Raw genomic sequence first — 10806 nt, forward strand, 5'->3', positions numbered from 1 at the left:
ACTGATTTCAGAATGTGGATCTTGTATTTCACAATTCGGCCAGTCTTTTTAACAGTCCTAGTAATTTATTTGTATATTTTCTCATTTTCTATATTAACAATCATATCATGTACAATAAAGGACAATTTTATCTCTTCCTTTCCAGTTCTTATTCCTCTCAATATTTTTCTTGATTTAATGTTCTGGCTAGGATAACTGCAGGATACTAATTTGCTGTCTGAATAGTAGGGATCCCTGCCTTGAAATTGAATTTATAGAGAAAGTTTCTAAAGTTTTATTGTTAAGTGTGATGCTGGCCATAGGTTTTTGGTAAAAATATTATCAGGTAATCAGCAAAAATGCTGCAATCCTATGAAAGGTGTAAAACAGCAGGGTTATTGGAACAAGCTATGATCCTCACTTCACAATTGGTCCTGAGGCTGTAATTGATATTCGTCATCACACTGCTCTCTACCCCATTCTAAAGTCTGTTCATGCTAGACAGTGTTTAAACAGGTCTAAGTTGCTTGCCTGGTCAATGACCCAGATCTTCATCCCTTAGAGATCTGAGCCTTTGTCTACTTTTATTTTTATTTTTAACACCTGTGGACCATAGTTGCTGAGATTTCCTATTTAGTATGATCACAAGGCACAGAAATAGCCCAGGGGATTCCCTGGTTTCCAGACGCTCCCCTTTCTGTTCCTATTGTATAGTATCAGTCCTAGATCTTTATTGTAATCAGGGTCAATAACTCCCACCTTGACAGTGATCCTTTCTTTGGCTACTGGTCTACTGGAATGAGGAGTCAATATGACTGACTGGATGTCATAGCTTCTGGTTCACACTGCATCCTTTGCTAGAAGCTTCCCCTTCCCTGTGAACCAGGAGTTCCCAAGCTGATGCAAAGTTTTCAGAGAGAAGAAGCAAGTGGGTCACTGAGAAGAATGGTGACAGGGCCCAATCCTACTTCCACCTGTTGGTTTCAGATCCATGCATTCTGGTTATTAGAGATGAAGCCCCCTGATTGCCACTCTGGCCTTGATGCCATGAGAGTAATTATTTCTAACTTATCTCTGATGATTAAGTGCCACCATTTGGCCCCTGCCATCCCCAAATCCTATCAACACCACAGATATAGTGATGTTATAGTCAGGAGCACTCTTCCACTTAGTATCTCCTTTGATTTTAACCCACAGAGGACGACCATTGCCTAGCTTCTCAGTGAGTCTGGTATGCCTCTCACCTGTGCATTCTATCTTTGACCATTGCTGGAGAATACACTCAGGTGGTGAGTTCTCCAGCCTCACTAAATCCATCCTAATATTCTCACCTCTCAGAGCCCTCTGACTCCTCCATCGAATACTCTGCTAGGACAATTCAGTATCTCTACCTCCTTTACTGTAGACCATTATCATGTTCAGTATCCAAGGGGCCATACCAGGCACATTTTTAGACCAGCCTCAGGTGATTTTGTCAGAATATTAAGCTCCCAAATCACAGGAAAAGGCTCTTATATCAATAAATTCTTCTCTATCACAGCTATATTTTTTGTCTCCTAATTCAAAATCTCAAAGATCCATTGTCAAATGTATTCTCCAGGTGCCTACTTGTACACATGCTCAGGTCCTACAATTCTAAGAGCATGTTTCCTTGTTCCTGCCAGAGCAGGGACTACTTTCCTTGGGCTGTGGTGCAACCTAATGTGAAGGTGGTACCGGAAGGTGGATATGGAGGTGTCCACCTCTTGAGGTGGACAAAGCTTGATCATGTGATGTACCTGCCTCAGGTGTGCTCTTTGCAGATCTCCAGGTGAAAGGAGGCTGTTCTCTAGAAAGAGGGAGGATGTTACTTCTTCCAGTGTAGGGAAATTCAAAGGATCATAGGGATACAAGGTTCTTAGGTCTTTCTACAAGCAGGTCTCAAGGGCTCACTCTTATCCTGTCAGGTCCCTGCTTTAGACATAGGAGTCATGTCACAGACCTCTTGTAGCTCTGTGTCTTTAACAGCAAATCCTGAACCTAATTTTCAATACAGTCTGCCCTGTGGTTGCATTTAAAGCCAGTCGACCCCACAATCCTTGTTATTCCCATCCCCCCACTACTATTCAAGTGCAGAAATCAATGGTTCACCTTTTACCCATACCTTATTTCCATCTGATATGGGGGAGTCATACGATGGCGATGCTGATTGTAGGTGAGTCATTAGTTCCAGATCCCCATCCTCAGGGCCTGCTTCCGATAGCAAATCCTGATGCCAATTCTCTTAGGTTAATTTCTTCCAGAAAGTAGAGGCTTGGCATACAGGCTTGCATTTAGGAAGTGGTAGTTGAGAGATGATTCCATGGAGCTGGTGTGAGTTTCAAAAGAGTATAACAGGTGGATGGAAAGGCAAACATAAAGGTTTATTATCAAGGAGCCACTGCTGTGGGCATCTAGAACACAATCATACAGTCCCTCCGCCTAGTCAGTTGAACGCAACTAAAATCGTGCACTGGGGCATGGAAGGGTGGTGAATTTTTTTTATTAAACTCCCATCCCGCATGCCTCAGAGATGACTGATTTTGTACTTGACCCTGAAAGTGAGTGCCTCCTTGTCTTTTGTGCCTCTAGGCACCTTACTTATCTCATCCTTATCCCAGCCCTGCCTCCCAGTCTGTTAATATATCAAGTTGTGTCTGTAAAGCAGACAATACTGTATTTTTTATTATTAATACATCAATGAATTCAGAGCAAGAAATTAACACCTACTAAATGTTTTTTTTGGGGGGGGGGGTCTGTCACCACTGTCTTTTCTTTCTTTTTTTTATTGAAATATAGTTGATATACAATGTGTTAATTTCTGCTCTATAGCAAAGTGATTCAGGTATATATACATTTTTAATATTCTTTTCCATTGTGGTTTATCATAGGATACCAAATATAGTTCTCTGTGCTATACAGTAGGACGTTTTTTTAAAAATAATTTTTATAACTTTTTTAAAATTTATTTATTTATTGCCTGCATTGGGTCTTTGTTGTTGCTCACGGGCTTTTTTTTAGTTGCGGCGAGCGGGGGCTACTCTTTGTTGTGGTGTGTGGGCTTCTCATTGCGGTGCCTTTTCTTGTTGTGGAGCACGGGTTCTAGGGGTGTGGGCTTCAGTAGTTGTGGCACGCAGGCTCAGTAGTTGTGGCTTGTGGGCTCTACAGCACAGGCTCAGTAGTTGTGGTGCATGGGCTTAGTTGCTCCGTGGCATGTGGGATCTTCCTGGACCAGGGCTCGAAACCGTATCCCCTGCATTGGCAGGTGGATTCTTAAGCACTGAGCCACCAGGGAAGCCCCTCTACAGTAGGAACTTGTTGTTTATTCATTCCATATATAATAGCTTACATCTGCTAAGCTCAACCTCCCACTTCATTCCTCCCCCAACCCCCTCCCCCTTGGCAACCACAAGTCTGTCCTCTCTGTCCATGAGTCTGTTTCCATTTCGTAGATAGGTTCATTTGTGTCATATTTTTGATTCCGTATATAAGTGATATCGTATGGTATTTGTTTTTCTCAACACCTAGTAAATGTTAAAAGATATTATGTCTTTTCTGGTTTTGAGGAGGTAAACAGATGCTTTATTCAGGGGCTGGAGTGATGGATCCCAAATCAGGCAGGCCTTGAGCAAGGTTTCTGAAGAGTGGGGTTGTGGGATACAGGGAGACTCATTTTCTGCATGCCTGGAAGGGCTGAGAGAGCTGGGGTGGGTCTTGAGCTGCTGTTTGTGTTTTGGTACTTGATTTGGTTTTGCTCAATAACTATCAGCAGACAGAAGCCTCTTCTGCAGTGTAGCCATTTGGAGCCATTTAAAGAGAAGTAAAGCAAAGACATTACAGTGCTCTCTGACGTTTGTGAAAATGGGATTGTACATGCATGCGGCTTAATAACTATTGAGAGGGAGAGACAATCATTGTGATTCTCCCTGGATGGCAAGTATGTGAAGTGTGACATTGGCACATCCTCTCTGAGAAAATGTAAGATGTGCCCTGAAAGAGCAAGGTTCGTGGGTAAGACTCAAAGGTCCTGCATTTGGCTACACTGTCAGATCTTACTTTCTTCTCTTTTGACAGTGTGATTCTTTGCTGCCTCTTTATTGACAGGTTGGTGTAGTCCTGCCCTTCTCTTTCCCTTTTTCCAACAACATTTTCCTTTACCATGTGTCAACTTCTCACCATTATCTTTCTCTTTTTACTTCTTAAATTTCCCTCTTTCTATACTTTTCCTTTGTTTATGCTCATGAGGTACAGTGTAAGAAAAACAAGTTATGGCTGGAAAGAGTGGTAACACTGTTGTTCTCTGCTAGTCAAGCACCCTGAGAGATGTCGTATTTACAGGGAATTTGGGGTGAGGGAAGAAAAAGGTGTAATGAGTGGGGAGGAGGGGGCTCCTATGGGGGGTGTCATTAAGCAAATGCTGCCTGGCCAGGGATCAAGCTAACAAGGCTGCAGCTAGACAAGCACCAAAGACAGAAATAAGAAGGGTGACATCTTAAGAATGGGGGGATAAATTTTTCAATTACATTTCTTATGCATATTAATGTTTTAGAGTTTGTCCCAGCCCTGAGGTTAAGGGGACAGGTCAAACACTGATATATGGAAGGAAGTGCAATAGGAACAACAACTTTGATTTCCTACACAGGAGGTGGATGCCAACTGCCAACATCAAGGGCGAGACCCATACTTTATAGAAGGCAAAGTGTGTGCCTCTTTAATAAACGTCATGTTGAAGATTCAAAAAATAAACTATATAAATGGTTTAAAAAACTTAATGACCCTAATTAAATTCAGGTGTCTTAGGAGGTTGGGTTGTAGATTGGTGAAATGAATTTTGGTGGCTTTCTAAATTGTCACTGAGATGTTGATGTTTGTGACTTTGGGTATTATTCTTTTTTTTTTTTTTTTTTTTTTTTTTGCGGTATGCGGGCCTTTCACTGCTGTGGCCTCTCCCGTTGCGGAGCACAGGCTCCGGATATGCAGGCTCAGCGGCCATGGCTCACGGGCCCAGCCGCTCTGCAGCATGTGGGATCTTCCCGGCCCGGGGCACGAACCCGTGTCCCCTGCATCGGCAGGTGGACTCTCAACAACTGCGCCACCAGGGAAGCCCTTTTGGTATTATTCTAAATCAGGGGTTGGCATACTTTTTCTCTGGAGGACCAGATGGTAAATACGTTTGGCTTTGCAGGCCATTCTGTCTCTTTTGAGACTAGTCAACTCTGCACTTGGAGTGTGGTGAAGGTAGCCATAGACAATATATAAATGAATGGGTGTGACTATGTTTAATGAAATTTTACTTACAAAGACAGGAGGTAGGCTGGATTTGGCTCATGAGCTGTAGTTTGTCGTCCCCTGTTCTAAATTATCACCGAGATGCTGGTATCTGGCGAAGCACTGCTAAATCACATTTATTTTGTAGAACGGGGTTTTCAGTTTCCATGACAAGCATCTCTGAGGGCTGCATGAAAGAAAGTGCAGTCTTATTTAATTTATGTTTATTCCATCACATTCTGGCCCTATTCCACTCCCACACCAGTGGTCCAGATGTTGGGACATGACAACCAGTGCTCCAAACTGACCTAAAACCACCTTTATACATTGGAAAACTGTTGACTTAAAGTGTTATGGCACAAACTGCAGGAATTGCTTTCCCCTGAGTCATAGAAACAAGTCTTATTTCATCAAATAACATTTGGTTTAATACGCTCAGAATTGGTAAAGAGTTAACACAAATAATCATAGTGATGATGGTGATGATGATGATGATAATGAAAACTGCTGTTAGTCATGGAGTCTTTGATTTAGAGAAGCAACAAGGTTGAGTTTGCAAACAGCATTTTTGGGTTTTGGTATAACCTTCTCTACATAGGAAAGCTTCTGCCTTGGTGTTTGAAGGAGTCTTGCCCAGAGTTGGTGGGCAATAACTGTGTTCAGAGTTTCGTTTAGGTCTTCAGTTTTGCCACTGTGAGTTTTCCAATGTTACTTAAACTTAGAGCAGAGAAATCGGTGTATTGCCTCTGCAAAAAGAACTTTGAAGTTAAAAGTAATTGTTTTAAGGGCTAGCCCTAAACCTTTATTAAGTAAATATATTTGATTGACTTACTCACACACCTATTGATGGCCTACTATATAAAAAAGGCCTCTGACAACTGCTGGGGGCTATCAAAATGCGAGAGACACATCCTCTGCCTTTCAGGAATTTACAGTCTATAATCAGCAATGAACGTGTGAAGTTCAGCAGGTGCTCACCCTTGGCTTCCCCCAGGCCTTGGCTTCCCTGGCCTTGGCTTCCCCAGGCCAGGCCAGTTTAGGGGTAACTGTACCTATAACACCTACAGTTAGAAACACGATGGCTCTAATTCCCACCACCAATGCTAGACTTCTAGCCCCCGTTCAAAGTGTCCCACAGTGATTTATTAGAGAGTGCTACAACCCCAGAGCATGCAATGGGGAAATTACCATTTCCATCCTCTTTTTCCCCTCCCTGTGGTGTGGCTGGCTGCTGAGCCAGCCGTGACTGTCTCTCTGTGATTCCTGGCACTAATTGTGCCATTACCCTCTGCCCTGGACTGTCCTGCTCTGGCAGACCACCAGTTCTGCAGATCTTGTTGGGGCATCTGCACACTTGACTGCACAGCTCTTTATAAAGTACTAATGTTTGTTAAATGCTGTATGCCATGCAAGGTGAGAAAAGCTGTATTTCAGAGTGCCTTCTGCGAGGAAGGTGGGGATGCCACGTCTGGGTTGGAGCTGGGCCATGATATTGAAAGGCTGTATTGCATAATGAAGAAAGCAAGGACTCTGGATCTAACTGCCTGGGCTGGCCCTGGCCCTGGCCCTGACAATCACAGGCTATGTAATCTTGGGCAAGTTACTTAGCCTCTCTGTGCCTTGGTTTCCTCATCTGTGAAATAATAAAAATGATAATACTGGGCTTCCCTGGTGGCGCAGTGGTTGAGAGTCCACCTGCCGATGCAGGGGACATGGGTTCATGCCCCGGTCCGGGAAGATCCCACATGCCGCGGAGCGGCTGGGCCCGTGAGCCATGGCCGCTGAGCCTGCGCGTCCGGAGCATGTGCTCCGCAATGGGAGAGGCCACAACAGTGAGAGGCCCGCGTACCGCAAAAAAAAACCAAAAAAAACAAAAAGATAATACTCATTTCATAAGTTTGCTGTGGGAATCAAATGAGTTAATCAATGTAGAGCACTTAGAACAGCAGCTGGCACCCAGGAAGCTCTATAGCAGTGCTATTTGCTATCACTGTTGTTGTTATTATCCCTTCAGCCCTCAGGAGGTGTGGACAGGATCTGGGGCTGAGGACCTCCAATGCTGCTATCTCTGGGATTAAGCAGTTTCATTATGTTATAGAATTATAATGCACATGTCATTTTCTGTAACTGCCATGACTTGAGAAAAGTTGATAGGCCCAGCTTTTACACAGGTCTCTTTCAAACCTTAGAAAGACTCTAAGAGATGTTTCTTTTTCTTTTTTTTTTTTAAATAAATAAATAAATTTATTTATTTATTAATTGGCTGTGTTGGGTCTTCGTTGCCGTGTGGGCTTTCTCTAGTTGCCGGAGCGGGAAGTTCTCTTTGTTGTGGAGCACAGGCTCTAAGCACGTGGGCTGCAGTAGTTGTGGCTTGCAGGCTCTAGAGTGCAGGCTCAGTAGTTGTGGCACACGGGCTTAGTTGCTTAGTTGCGGCATGTGGGATCTTCCTGGACCAGGGCTCGAACCCGTGTCCCCTGCATTGGCAGGCAGATTCTTAACCACTGCACCACCAGGGAAGTCCCGAGATGTTTCTATTTTTGTGTCCATTTTGTAGATAATGAAACTGAGGTTAACAAACATGCCCTGACTCATACACTTAGAAAATGGCAGAACTTGGATTCAAACCCAGATTCATTGGGCCCAGGACACTTGGCCATTGGGCAAAATGCCACACTGTTTTCTCCAGGGATATAGGGACAGCTCCTTTTCCCCATTCTTTATCCCACTTTGTCATATGCTCCCTAAGTTCTGTTACCTACTGTGTCCCATGTCTCTCAAATATTTGTGAATATATTTTGTGAATATCTCCCCATGCTGCCCTTCTTCAAGGACTTAGTCAAAGGCCAGAGGGGCGATGCTAGTGGGCCAGGCTGGTGGAGGCCAGTCTCTCTTCCTTTAGCCTGACTTCTATTTTGAAGGATGCTTAGTGGTTGTAGGTAAGTAGATCCCTAAAGGGAGGAGGGGAGGGGATGGGTACAGTTTGAGCTCCAGCTGAGATCTAATTCTCTCTGTACTGCGGATTTGTACTTGCTCTGGATCTTGACATGTAAAAGGTTCCCAGAAACATTACACCACAGAGACTATATTTAGGCGGTTTTAATAGGGTAGCATGGCTCCGCTATATTCCTTAGGGTCCCACCAGGGAATACACGTCAGTGATTAGCAAGGCCGAGCGCTACACTGTTACTCCACTTGCTGGTGATTGGATTAAGAAGACTTCTTTCTTCTCAAAAATTAATTAATGGGTCAAATTCACAACAAACTCAGATACTTGACTTACTATTATTTTAATTGGAGGGCATTTACTGCAGACTTCACTCACTGTCATTTGACCTTCACCTGACTTGTGAGAGACTCTGCCGCCTGGGTCACATGCCACATCTCGGTCTGATGGAAACGTAGGCTCTAGATTTTGTTTTGCAGTGTCCCGTGCTTCTTCCATACTTCCCTCTTTTTGTATTTCTTTTCTTCACATCTTCCTTTCCCCTCATTCTTCCCTAGAAAAACAAAGTAAGAAAACAGCTGTGAAGGTGCTTTGAAAGTTAAAGAGCTTTACAAACCTTTGGTGCTTGCAGAATACCAAGTGTCTTCCACGTCTCTGTTGTCCTTGAAGGGGGAGAGGGTTATGTGGTCAGTAACTGTTAAATGCCAGGCATTGCGTGATACCTCTTGGTATATATTTTATTTAATTCTCATAATGACCTTGCAAGACTGTTATTCTTATCCTTATTCTATAGAAGAGGCATTTCAGGCTCAGAAAGATTATTAACTTGCCCCAAGCCAACAGCCAAGTAAGTGAAGAATCTGGAAGTAGTGAACTTACACTCTGAAATCTTTGCTCTTTTCACCAATTTCCCCTCGCCTTTCTAAGCTACGGTGCTCACTTATGGTGGGAAATAAGGAAGAATTAGCCAATGCAAGTAATAAGTAACACAGACTCGAATTTGGAGAAGCTGCTGCTTCAGTTGTAATCCCAGATCCCAATCAAACTTTACGGATTCCTCTCTGCAGCTTAGCTCTGCCGCCTCTGCTACCAGCATTGCCCTCTACTTTGAACTCAGGAGGTTTCTGGGAAACATTTGTTTTATCATCTCCAAAACTGGAATTTGGGACAGAAGTTTCTCTTAATAAGTCAGTTTATCACTGGACAGTATAAGAATCGTGAATACTATGCAAATTTATGCAAATCACCCATCTGCCTTAAGGGAGATTTAAAGTAAGATGGGGGCCACACCTTACAGGTGTGTAGTCTGAATGGTCGCTTTCACTTCCATATGGGGTGGGGTGAGCCCTTTTCTTTGAGCCTTACTGAGACTTGTACAATTCTGAGTCCTTGACTCCATGTTAAGGTCTGGCCTTTTTGTACAGCATTCTCTGAAATACTGCCCAGATCATGAACAGGTTCTGACCAAGGTCAAAGACAGAGCTATATCATTTTTCAATTGGAAAAACTGCCTACTATGGACGGTCTTAGAGCTGTCAGGCATTTGGAGACTTTGTTGCGGGAAGGATGGATTCACATGAACCTGGGCAAAAGACATCGGCTGTTGATGCTAACAAGGGTGAGAGCAGAGGCTAAAACTGAGGATGGTCAGTGGTGGCAAGGGACAATCTGAGGGGCTCTCTGCCCCCTAAACTCCGTCAGCCTCCCTAAACTATTGTAGACAAGAAATAAACAAGCAAAACGTGAAAACCATTCAACTGATATTTTTCGACCTTTCTACTCAGTGTGGTTATCTACAGATCATCAGCGTCACCTGGGAGCTCGTTAGAAAAGCAGCCGCCCAGGATCCACCCCAGGCCTACTGAGTTAGAATCATGTCACGTGATTCTGCGCACAGCCACGAGCTGAAGGTCGGAGCAAACGTTTTATACCGGGAACTGTGGTCTTGAGGGCTGGGTGCAAGGCCTCTGCACACAGCACTCTATGAACAAGTGAAACTGGACGAAGCACCAAGGAAAAGAAGAAAAAGGTTAGACTTTATTTATTACCCAGATTCTGTTTTTATTTCAGGAATTGTTAATGGGCTTTGCCAGTGACATTAAGTGAAGGATAAATGAATTAAGGGTTCTTCAAGGATAGGTGAATTAAGGGTTCAAAATTAAAACTGCTGTGAGGAGGATTTCTCTGGGGAAAGCTGTGTTGCGAATCCACCTAAACTAAGCAAGAGGAAGAAGTAGGGAGGTGCTCAGTCGCTTCATCTCAGATCTGAGGAGGAGACTTCTACCTGACCACCCAGAGAGCTTAGCATGTGACTCTAGTGGGGGGAAGGGTGTAGTAGCCGGCTGTCCGTCACCCACTAACCCATCCCCACTGGGAAATCAAAGGAGCCAGGGAGACGGGATGGTGAGTGCTCTGGTAGAGGTGCAAAGCTGCGGCTGTGTCTGAATGGTCACGCTGCTCTCGGGTGGAATGCGGAACCAATGGCTGGGAATAATTTTAATAGGGGTCACCCAGGGGAGGAGACCATGGCAGTAAAAGGCTGTGAGGTGACATTGGTTGTTGTGGTGGGCCGGGGCGGGGAATAGGGAACAGAAGCG

General features: G+C 44.0%; 1 protein-coding gene across 1 annotated transcript in view; it reads left to right on the top strand.

Annotated features, from left to right (window-relative positions):
* The window catches only part of SLC35F4 (solute carrier family 35 member F4), a 284934-nt gene that overhangs the window by 73017 nt on the left and 201111 nt on the right, over positions 1–10806 (top strand). The window lies entirely within an intron of this gene.

The sequence above is a fragment of the Delphinus delphis genome, chromosome 2 (genome assembly GCF_949987515.2).
Source record: "Delphinus delphis chromosome 2, mDelDel1.2, whole genome shotgun sequence".
Lineage (NCBI taxonomy): Eukaryota > Metazoa > Chordata > Mammalia > Artiodactyla > Delphinidae > Delphinus > Delphinus delphis.